This window comes from Austrofundulus limnaeus, unplaced genomic scaffold, assembly GCF_001266775.1.
Source record: "Austrofundulus limnaeus strain Quisiro unplaced genomic scaffold, Austrofundulus_limnaeus-1.0 Scaffold420, whole genome shotgun sequence".
Classification (NCBI taxonomy): domain Eukaryota; kingdom Metazoa; phylum Chordata; class Actinopteri; order Cyprinodontiformes; family Rivulidae; genus Austrofundulus; species Austrofundulus limnaeus.
In genome coordinates, this window is record NW_013952822.1 from 227,507 (window position 1) to 235,759 (window position 8,253).

Below are 8,253 nucleotides of genomic sequence, written 5' to 3' on the forward strand. Positions count from 1 at the left end.
ATATTGTAATAAAATAAAGCAAAACATAATGTAGGTACATAAATGCAAATCACTGAATAACTGAGATTTCAGGTTTGATATACTCCAAATATGGTTCTCACACTTTAAATGTCTTAGAATGTAAAATGYATGTTAAATATTCTAATGGTACCAAGTCTTGTTGAACCCAGTCTTGCATAAAGTAAGCCCCAGCCTACCTCAAAGTAGTAATACTTGAGTGAAAGTACAAGTATCCTACATTGAAATTAGGCTACTGTGGTAAAAGTTAAAGTCTATTACTACTAAGAATATTACTTGAGTAAAAGTCCTAAAGTAGCCTATCTGACATTTACTGAACGTAAGTATCAAATGTAAATTTCTGATCGTATATATGTAGCTACACTCATGTATTAAAATTAGAAATGAGCGATTAGAATTTCCAAAATGACATTTATTTGGAGGTGACACACCCCCCCCCAAAAAAAAAAAAAAACTTTTTCTAAAGGCCATATTGGCTACAATGTTATATAAAATGTTAATGTTGAAAACTTGGGGATGCACTATAGGTTTATACAAACACACACACACACACGTGTGTGTGTGTGTGTGTGTGTGTATTAGGGGTGCAACGATACAGAAAATTCAGGATTCAGTTCGGTTAAATGCTTTAGTCCCACGGTTCAATAGTTCTTCGATTCAAAACGAGAAATTTCCATGCCCCTTTTAAATTCTAATTTATTTAAATTAATTATGAACATTTGTTTAACCTCAAAAGTACAGTTTTTTTAATTAAATGTTGCTGAAACAGCAAGTTTCTCAGTGGATCTGCACTCAAAAATGCAGCGTAGGTGGAGTAGTCGAACACAGATCCACTGATCCTTCAACACAGAGCATCTTCAGAAGACAAGTTGATAAAATAAATTTTAAAAATCTGTATTGTTCGATACAAGTGTGTACTGAACCTAAAGCACTGTTCGATACGGTTCAATACAGGTACGTGTATTGTTGCACCCCTTGTATATGTGTATAAATATATACAGTATACACACACACACACACACACTTGTATATATGTATTCAAACATGTGTGTATGGCTTATTACGATAATACCCAATCCTCATAAGAAATACTACATTTATTTATTTTATTTTATTACTTTTTTGGAACAATGACATGYTGGAATGAAATAGGAGTAACGACTTTCTACATCTTATTTTTAGGAGTACGTTGTGTGAAAATGTAGAAGTAGAAGTAAAAAATCAGCTGAAAAATAATTACTCAAGTAGCAAAGATAATCAAAATTTCTACTCTACTCAGGTAAAGTAACAAAGTATCTGCACATAGTTACTTTACACTTACGGTACTTTGCCAGCCTTTAACAGTAGACTGTTTTGCACCAGCATTAGGGTATTTTTCCTTGCAACAAAGTGAGAATGCAACACAGTCTCATCTAATCATTCAAAGTCACATTTTTATCTGGCGGACCAAAAGGTACTGGATCAATTTGCCAAGTATATCCAAAGATAGTTTGCAATACCCATTCCTAGATAGGCTTTTAGCAACATGAAATAAAAGTGTAAAATACTGTTAACAAATAAAACGTCACAATATTAAAACTCACTTGTAAACTCATTAACCAACTTAAAAGCAAATCTAGTTTTCCTTCACACATACACGTTTCCAAAATTAATAAATCCCTKTGCAACCACAAACACGGCCGGAAGCAATGTGTCAAAGTCCCAAATTCTGTTTACACTTGGGAGAGAGATCAGAACCAGTGTCTGTGGTTTGGTGAAATATACATCCTATGAAGAATTTTGTATTGTTCTTGTTATATTCCACACAGAAATCTATTTAGCATATTAATATCATCCCAATCTTCCCAATTAATCACAAATGAAAATTCACATGAACATGTTTTAAAACAAATGAACATTTTTCACTAATTTGATTGCTGAATTTTTTTACATACACCAACATTTTTTCATTTACATAAACAATTTTTAAAGCTGTATGAAAACACTTTTTCCACATAAATGAATACCAAGTTTACATACATATAAACTTTATTAATTTTTAAACAACACATGCACAAACTTTATTATTAACTACATCAAATGAACACAAACATTTGTAGTTTTTTGGTTTGGTCCAGATGGAATTATGGCCTGACATCCTCCACATCCAGTAACATACTGAGTCTGTCTGCAGCCACAGGTCATTTTTCTTGATCAAATCTGAAAGTAAAAAGAGAAAGGATGTATTCAGAGTCATTACTGATTTGTTAACATCTGCCCAGTTCAAAAAAAAAAAAGAGGACTAACCACGTCTTGCTCTGTTACAGTACTTAAGTAATTTTTGAGGATTTGTAATTTGAACAAAGTATTTTGTTTTTATTTGTAACTTTTACTTTTATTTCATTACATTCAAACCTTAAGAATACTATATTTACATCTTTAAAATTTAACACCTAGTGGCTTTCAAACCCCAAAAACACATTACGGCAAAGACTGGTTCACCCCATAGATCCAGTCCCYTGGCACAAACAGAATAATTTTGTATATGCTGTTAGGTGCCAGGAGGACTGTGACCAGTTATACATCGAGGATACAAAGCTGCTCAAAAGGATGGCCCAACATAAAAAAAACATCATCAGGTCAGGATTCTGCAGTTTACACTTATCTACAGGTCACTCTTTCAGGGATGAAGGTGTCCTCATCCTTGATAGAGAGGAATGTTGGTTTGAGAGAGGAGTAAAGGAAGCCTTTTTTGGGAAGGAAAACCATTTAATGTGAAACAGGGGTTGAAGTCTCCATGTCCAGCTGTCTCTCTCTTACAGTGCTGTTATTGCGAGTATGGCTCAGTCCTCTGTGTGCAATASGTGATAACCAGGGCACCAATCATCGATCATTAGGYTGATGGTCCTCTTTTGTATGTGAACAAACAATTTTTATAGCTATCGTTAATTTGTTTGTCCAKCATGTGGAGGCAGTGCTTATAAGGCTGAGTTCACCTAAAAATCCTTAGACTGAAGAAGTCTCTTGGAGGAGAGACAAAAAGTTTCATTAAAAAAGAACCCATCTCGAGAACCTACTTAACCTTTATTTGATGTGTAGAAGTACTTTTACTTTTACTTAAAAAATAATAAAGTCATTTTCTGTTAAGGTATATTTACTTTCACTTAGTTATTATTTTGAGTACTTTATATAAATCTGCTCATATCTGCAAGAACCAGCACTCAAGACATTACCTGCTCTGCCTTCAATCCCTGGTCCAAACTGCCACTTTCCAACTGGGTCACCTTCTGGAATACTGTCTCCTCTTGGTCCAGGTCCCAAGTATGGAGCAGCCTTCCTCCAAGCCTGAAAAAAAAAAGAGTATTTCCTCTTATCCTGACTGCATCAATATATGCATATGAAAATCCTACACTCACCACCTACAAACTTCTGCAGATCCTCCTGGCCCCAGTTCAGGACCCATTCGGTAAAGAAACTTACCTTTTATCCAGTGTCTTTGAATTTATTTTGGTTTTAGAACTCTGAACTCTAGGTTAACAAACATATATTTGTTAGCAAACATAAATGCTCTTTGGTAAYAGTTCTGCTGTCTACAGAGCCCAGAAAGCTGGTTGCAAAACTGACTGTCATTTGAAGCACCTGCTGGATTCTGGACTTTCTCAATGACAGAATGCAGTYTGTAAGGACAAGAGGAAAAGTCTCCTCTGAGCTGACAATCAGCACAATGAGGATCTGTGTGTTTACACTTGTGTTAAATTTCTTTAGCTTTAAAATGACTGGACAAATGCTGCAATATGAAAGAAATTAAAAAAAATTAGCCAAGATACTATTGCACAGTGGTTGTTAGGAGTTTGTGACCACTTGTTTAAATGTGTCTGAAAGAGTCATATAGATGGACGACTTTTTGACTGCCTTTGGACAGCTGCGCCTCAAAATTATCCACGCTGTTTGCACACCAGGGGAGTTGTTGAAGTGAAATGCCACCATTGCTGTCCACATAAATAAACTCGTCTACAAACTTCTGACCAGTCACACAATCCTTAACTCATACTCCTATGAGAAAAAGTTTGGCCCAGGCCTTGTGCGGAGAAGGGGTGAAAGAAACTGCTCTGGGAACAATATCTGTGCTCTGTGTTACAGAGTCCTGATGACTTGTGTTCCAGYGGGTGATGGGAGTCAAAATGCAAAAACTGGTCTGTATGGGTGGGTTTGCGATACGTGTCAATTTCCAACCATCCTCCATCAGAAACTGAGACATCACAGTCCAGGAACGCCTTTGTCCTATTGTATTGTCCTAAAATGCAAAGTAGGTTGACTCCAGGCACAGTTTCAGGAGTTGGCACAGTTGTTCTGTGGAAAGAATGGTTCTGCTGCTGAGAGTGGTGTCTGATTTCAATCTTACACYGACCACCTCCACCGCCTTATCAACAGGAACGCACGTAAAGAGCGATGTTACATCACAGGAGACCATAGTTTCATCCGTTTYCATGATGACATCCTTCACTTTGTTCACAAAGTCCATGGTGTTCTGTATGTGATGGTCTGACATGCCAACTAATGGACCAAGTACTGACGCTAGATATTTGGAAACATTTTAAGTGACAGAGTTAATCGTGCTAACAGYAGGTCTTACCGGYACATCCYGTTTGTGAATTTTGGKTAAACCATWCAGASTAGGAGTGGCCTCACCTGGGTASAGTCYGTGGTGCAGAATGTGGTTAATAGCCTTGTCCTGCTCTAAATTTTATGGCATTCTATCAACTTCTTCTTGTAACCACTTCCTGGATCTCTTTAAGTGGCTCGTATGTGGTCAAGTTACTAAGGAGTKTCATAACCTTCTCATGTTTTTCTGGTACAAAATCACTGTGCACCTTCCTTTGTCTGTTGGGAGGATGATGATGTTCTTGTCCTTGCTGAGGGTRGTGAGAGCGTCTCTCTCTTCGCTACTTATGTTAGAAGGTGGTGGTTTGGCATTGCTGAGACAGGCTGAAACTTTGTTCCTAAGTTTTTCTGCTTCAAATTCTGAGATTTTGTTGTTGCAAATGGCAGATTCTGTGGCTGTGATCATCTCAACCAGAGGAATTCTTCTTGGTGYGATTGCAAATTTCAGTCCCCTGGCCAGGATTTTGGTTTCTGACTGGGTGAGCTCTCTGTCAAATAAATTCTTCACCCACTTCTTCATCTCCCTGGCATTTGCTTGTACTCCAGTGAGTTGTCCAACCTTCTGTGAGTTGTTAGAATTGCGAAGGGACTGATGAGTTACCAGTAAAGTAAACTTCTTTTATTGCTGGGTCTTGGACTTGAAATGTTGAGCTAAACCTACTTTTTCTGARATCCAGAAAAAGCAGGGTTTTTGGCTGCTATAGCTTCAATGGTGAGGTTGGTCTGTCTTACTCATTCATTCAATAGTTGGGTCTGTGCCCTCTGTAGGATCTTACTTGCTCGGTGTCCACCAACAGAAGGTTTAAAGGGATTCACAATTAGTTGTTACATTAAACTTTATTTGAAAAACATTTATTTTAACTGTAAAATAAAGACTAAAAATACTGTAGGCTGTTTAGTTTTGTAATTTTTAAAAATATATTTTAACACGGATGGAGCCTTTTTATTCACACACAAAGCATTCTGGGTAAATGATGACATCAACTAGTCCTTGGTGCGAGGCTGCTAGCGAGCTATATCCACCCTGAAGGATAATCTTGGACAATATCTGATGATCGRCTCTTTTAAATGAAACCAGAGAGCGTTGACAGAGAGGAGAAGGTAGAAATGACTCAGCCTGTAACTGAAAATATGGATGGAGGACAACAGAGCTGCTTCATGGAAGAAGAACCGCAGCTTAGCCTGTAAGCCTTCGCGCTAGCCCTCACGCTATATTGCCTTATATGTATTAGCTCGGCGCTAGTGTGACAAACAGCTAAACTGAGGTCCTCCATCCATATTTTCAGTTACAGGCTGAGTCATTTCTGCCTTCTCCTCTCTGTCAACGCTCTCTGGTTTCATTTAAAAGAGCCAATCATCAGATATTGTCTAAGATTAACCTTCAGGGTGGATATAGCTCGCTAGCAGCCACATGCCGATGACCTAGTTGATGTCATCATTTACCCAGAATGCTTTGCATGTAAATAAAATGGCCCCGTCTGTGTAATATATTTTTAAACTTTTAGTTTAAAAATTATAAAAACTGAACATCCTACAGTATTTTTACAGTCTTTATTTTACAGTTAAAGTATATGTTTATCATATAAAGTCTAATGTTACAACGAATCTGGGATCCCTTTAAGTTGAAAGCTCTTGGCAAAGATGCCACTATGTCTGCAATGTTGCTTGTTACAGYTGATGGTGGTGGGGAGTTGGTCCGTCACTGGATGAGAGGACTACACTTCACTTTTACTGGTGGGAAATCAGAAGAATACATCACATTAATACAAGTTTATACTAGTTTAYATACCAGTATAGTAAGTAAGCATATTTACTTCATTATTACACTTGTCATTTTTTTTGTACCATGTATTTTTTTAATCGTAACTTTTCACTATATTCAAAACATAACATTACTTATTACTTATTTACTTTAAAATTTACCACTTGGTTACACGGTATGAATATAAATATGACTGAACCCATCATGAAAAGTGTAGTTTATGCAATCTAAATAAAGAAGTGTTGAATCTATTWAACCAAGTTATGCCAACTCGTTCCACTAAAACCGAGCTGAGTAACAATAAAACGTTTTACATATTTTATTCAAAAGAAATAGTGTAAATTGCTCAAGTTACTCAACTCAGTTTAGTTGAACCACTTTGGTTAAGTATATTCAACACTTCATTTCGTAGAGTGAGAGTAAAAGTACTTTTACTTTCCTGATTATTATGAGCAGCTTTATGACTTTTACTTAAGTACTTTTTTAATCAGTGAAATAAATTTTACCAGTCATTTTTCTGTTAAGGTATTTTTACTTTTACTTATTCTTTCAAGTACTTTATATATCTCTGAATAATAGTTTAAGACAAATTGAATAAAATGTGAAATGTTCATTCCAGGCTCTCAGTGGGCTGATTACCAGTATGGAAAATAACACTTGATGTCCAGTATATGGCCTGCTGTTTCAAAACACTGATTATATGACATAACTGCATGCCGTAGCACCATACTCGCATGCTTGGGCTTCCTCAGTTCCTGCAGTAGATCAGGAGCAGGAAGCAGCTGATCTGAATCAAATAGGCAGGTCTTTGCGATTCTCTGTTCTTCTGAAGCAGACGTTCAYGCTTCGTTTGATGTCGAGTGGTTTATATCCTCCGCTGATTGTTTTCTGTCGGCAGGTAACAAAATGCAGTTTAACAAAATGTAAATCTGCCTCTGAATGAAAGCAGTACTCACTTGAGACTGGTGTATTGTGTGTCATGACAGTATGGTTCAAACACATGTACAATACACCCCAATGATAGTATGATAAACAAAATAGTTGAACTTGAATATGTCAGTTTTAACATGCTTTTGGGCAACAAAGTGCAGTAAATTCTAATAAGTCCAGTTGAGTTTCAGCTTTTGATATTTACTGCATGTCATTTACTGTAATAGACAGTAATCTGTGCAGAAAACTGTGGGAGAAACGTGTCATTTATACAATAAGAGCATATTTTGGGCACCAGCAGATTGAAAAAGCATTTTCCCGTAAATGCTTAAAAAATGCCAAATGTAAGCAGTTTCTTTAATTTGTCCCCAATAAAATAAATTTATTAAATAAAAAAATATGTAAAAAAACGCATTTTGTCAGGGTTTAGTTTTATTGTCCTGTGTGAAAATTAATCTCTTAGGCTAAAACACTTATCCGTCCTTTTTTTTTTTTTGCCCTCTGCATTACGCTGCTTCCTCTGCATTGTCTTTCAATCCACTTAAGTACTTGGCTTTATTGGAGCAGAGCAAAAAAAGAAGTGAGGTACAGCATTTTATGCCCACTGCACATCTCCCTCTCCCTCTCTCTCTCTCCCCCTCCCTTTCCAGCTCAGTGTCTCCACCAGCAACGAAGGGAGGAGTGAGAGCAGAGCTGCTCGAGTATCTGCTGAGCTCTACAGAAACAGCAGAAAATACTGCAGACCATGAGAACATTAGAGTTGTCCCATTACCCCTCCTCTCTCTCTCTCTCTCTCTCTCTCTCTCTCTCTCCCCCTCCCTTTCCAGCTCAGTGTCTCCACCAGCAACGAAGGGAGGAGTGAGAGCAGAGCTGCTCGAGTATCTGCTGAGCTCTACAGAAAC

The 8,253-nt window shown here is 37.2% G+C and overlaps 1 long non-coding RNA gene across 1 annotated transcript in view; it reads right to left on the reverse strand.

Moving 5' to 3' along the window:
• Positions 1 to 2,053: 2,053 nt before the first annotated feature.
• Positions 2,054 to 8,253, reverse strand: part of LOC106529063 (uncharacterized) — a 15,678-nt gene continuing 9,478 nt past the window's right edge. Inside the window, exons 2-3 of the long non-coding RNA XR_001311580.1 lie at positions 3,231 to 3,342; positions 2,054 to 2,217 (exon numbers count right to left, since the gene is read on the reverse strand). This is a non-coding gene — a long non-coding RNA (uncharacterized LOC106529063). The remainder of the gene's footprint in view (positions 2,218 to 3,230; positions 3,343 to 8,253) is intronic.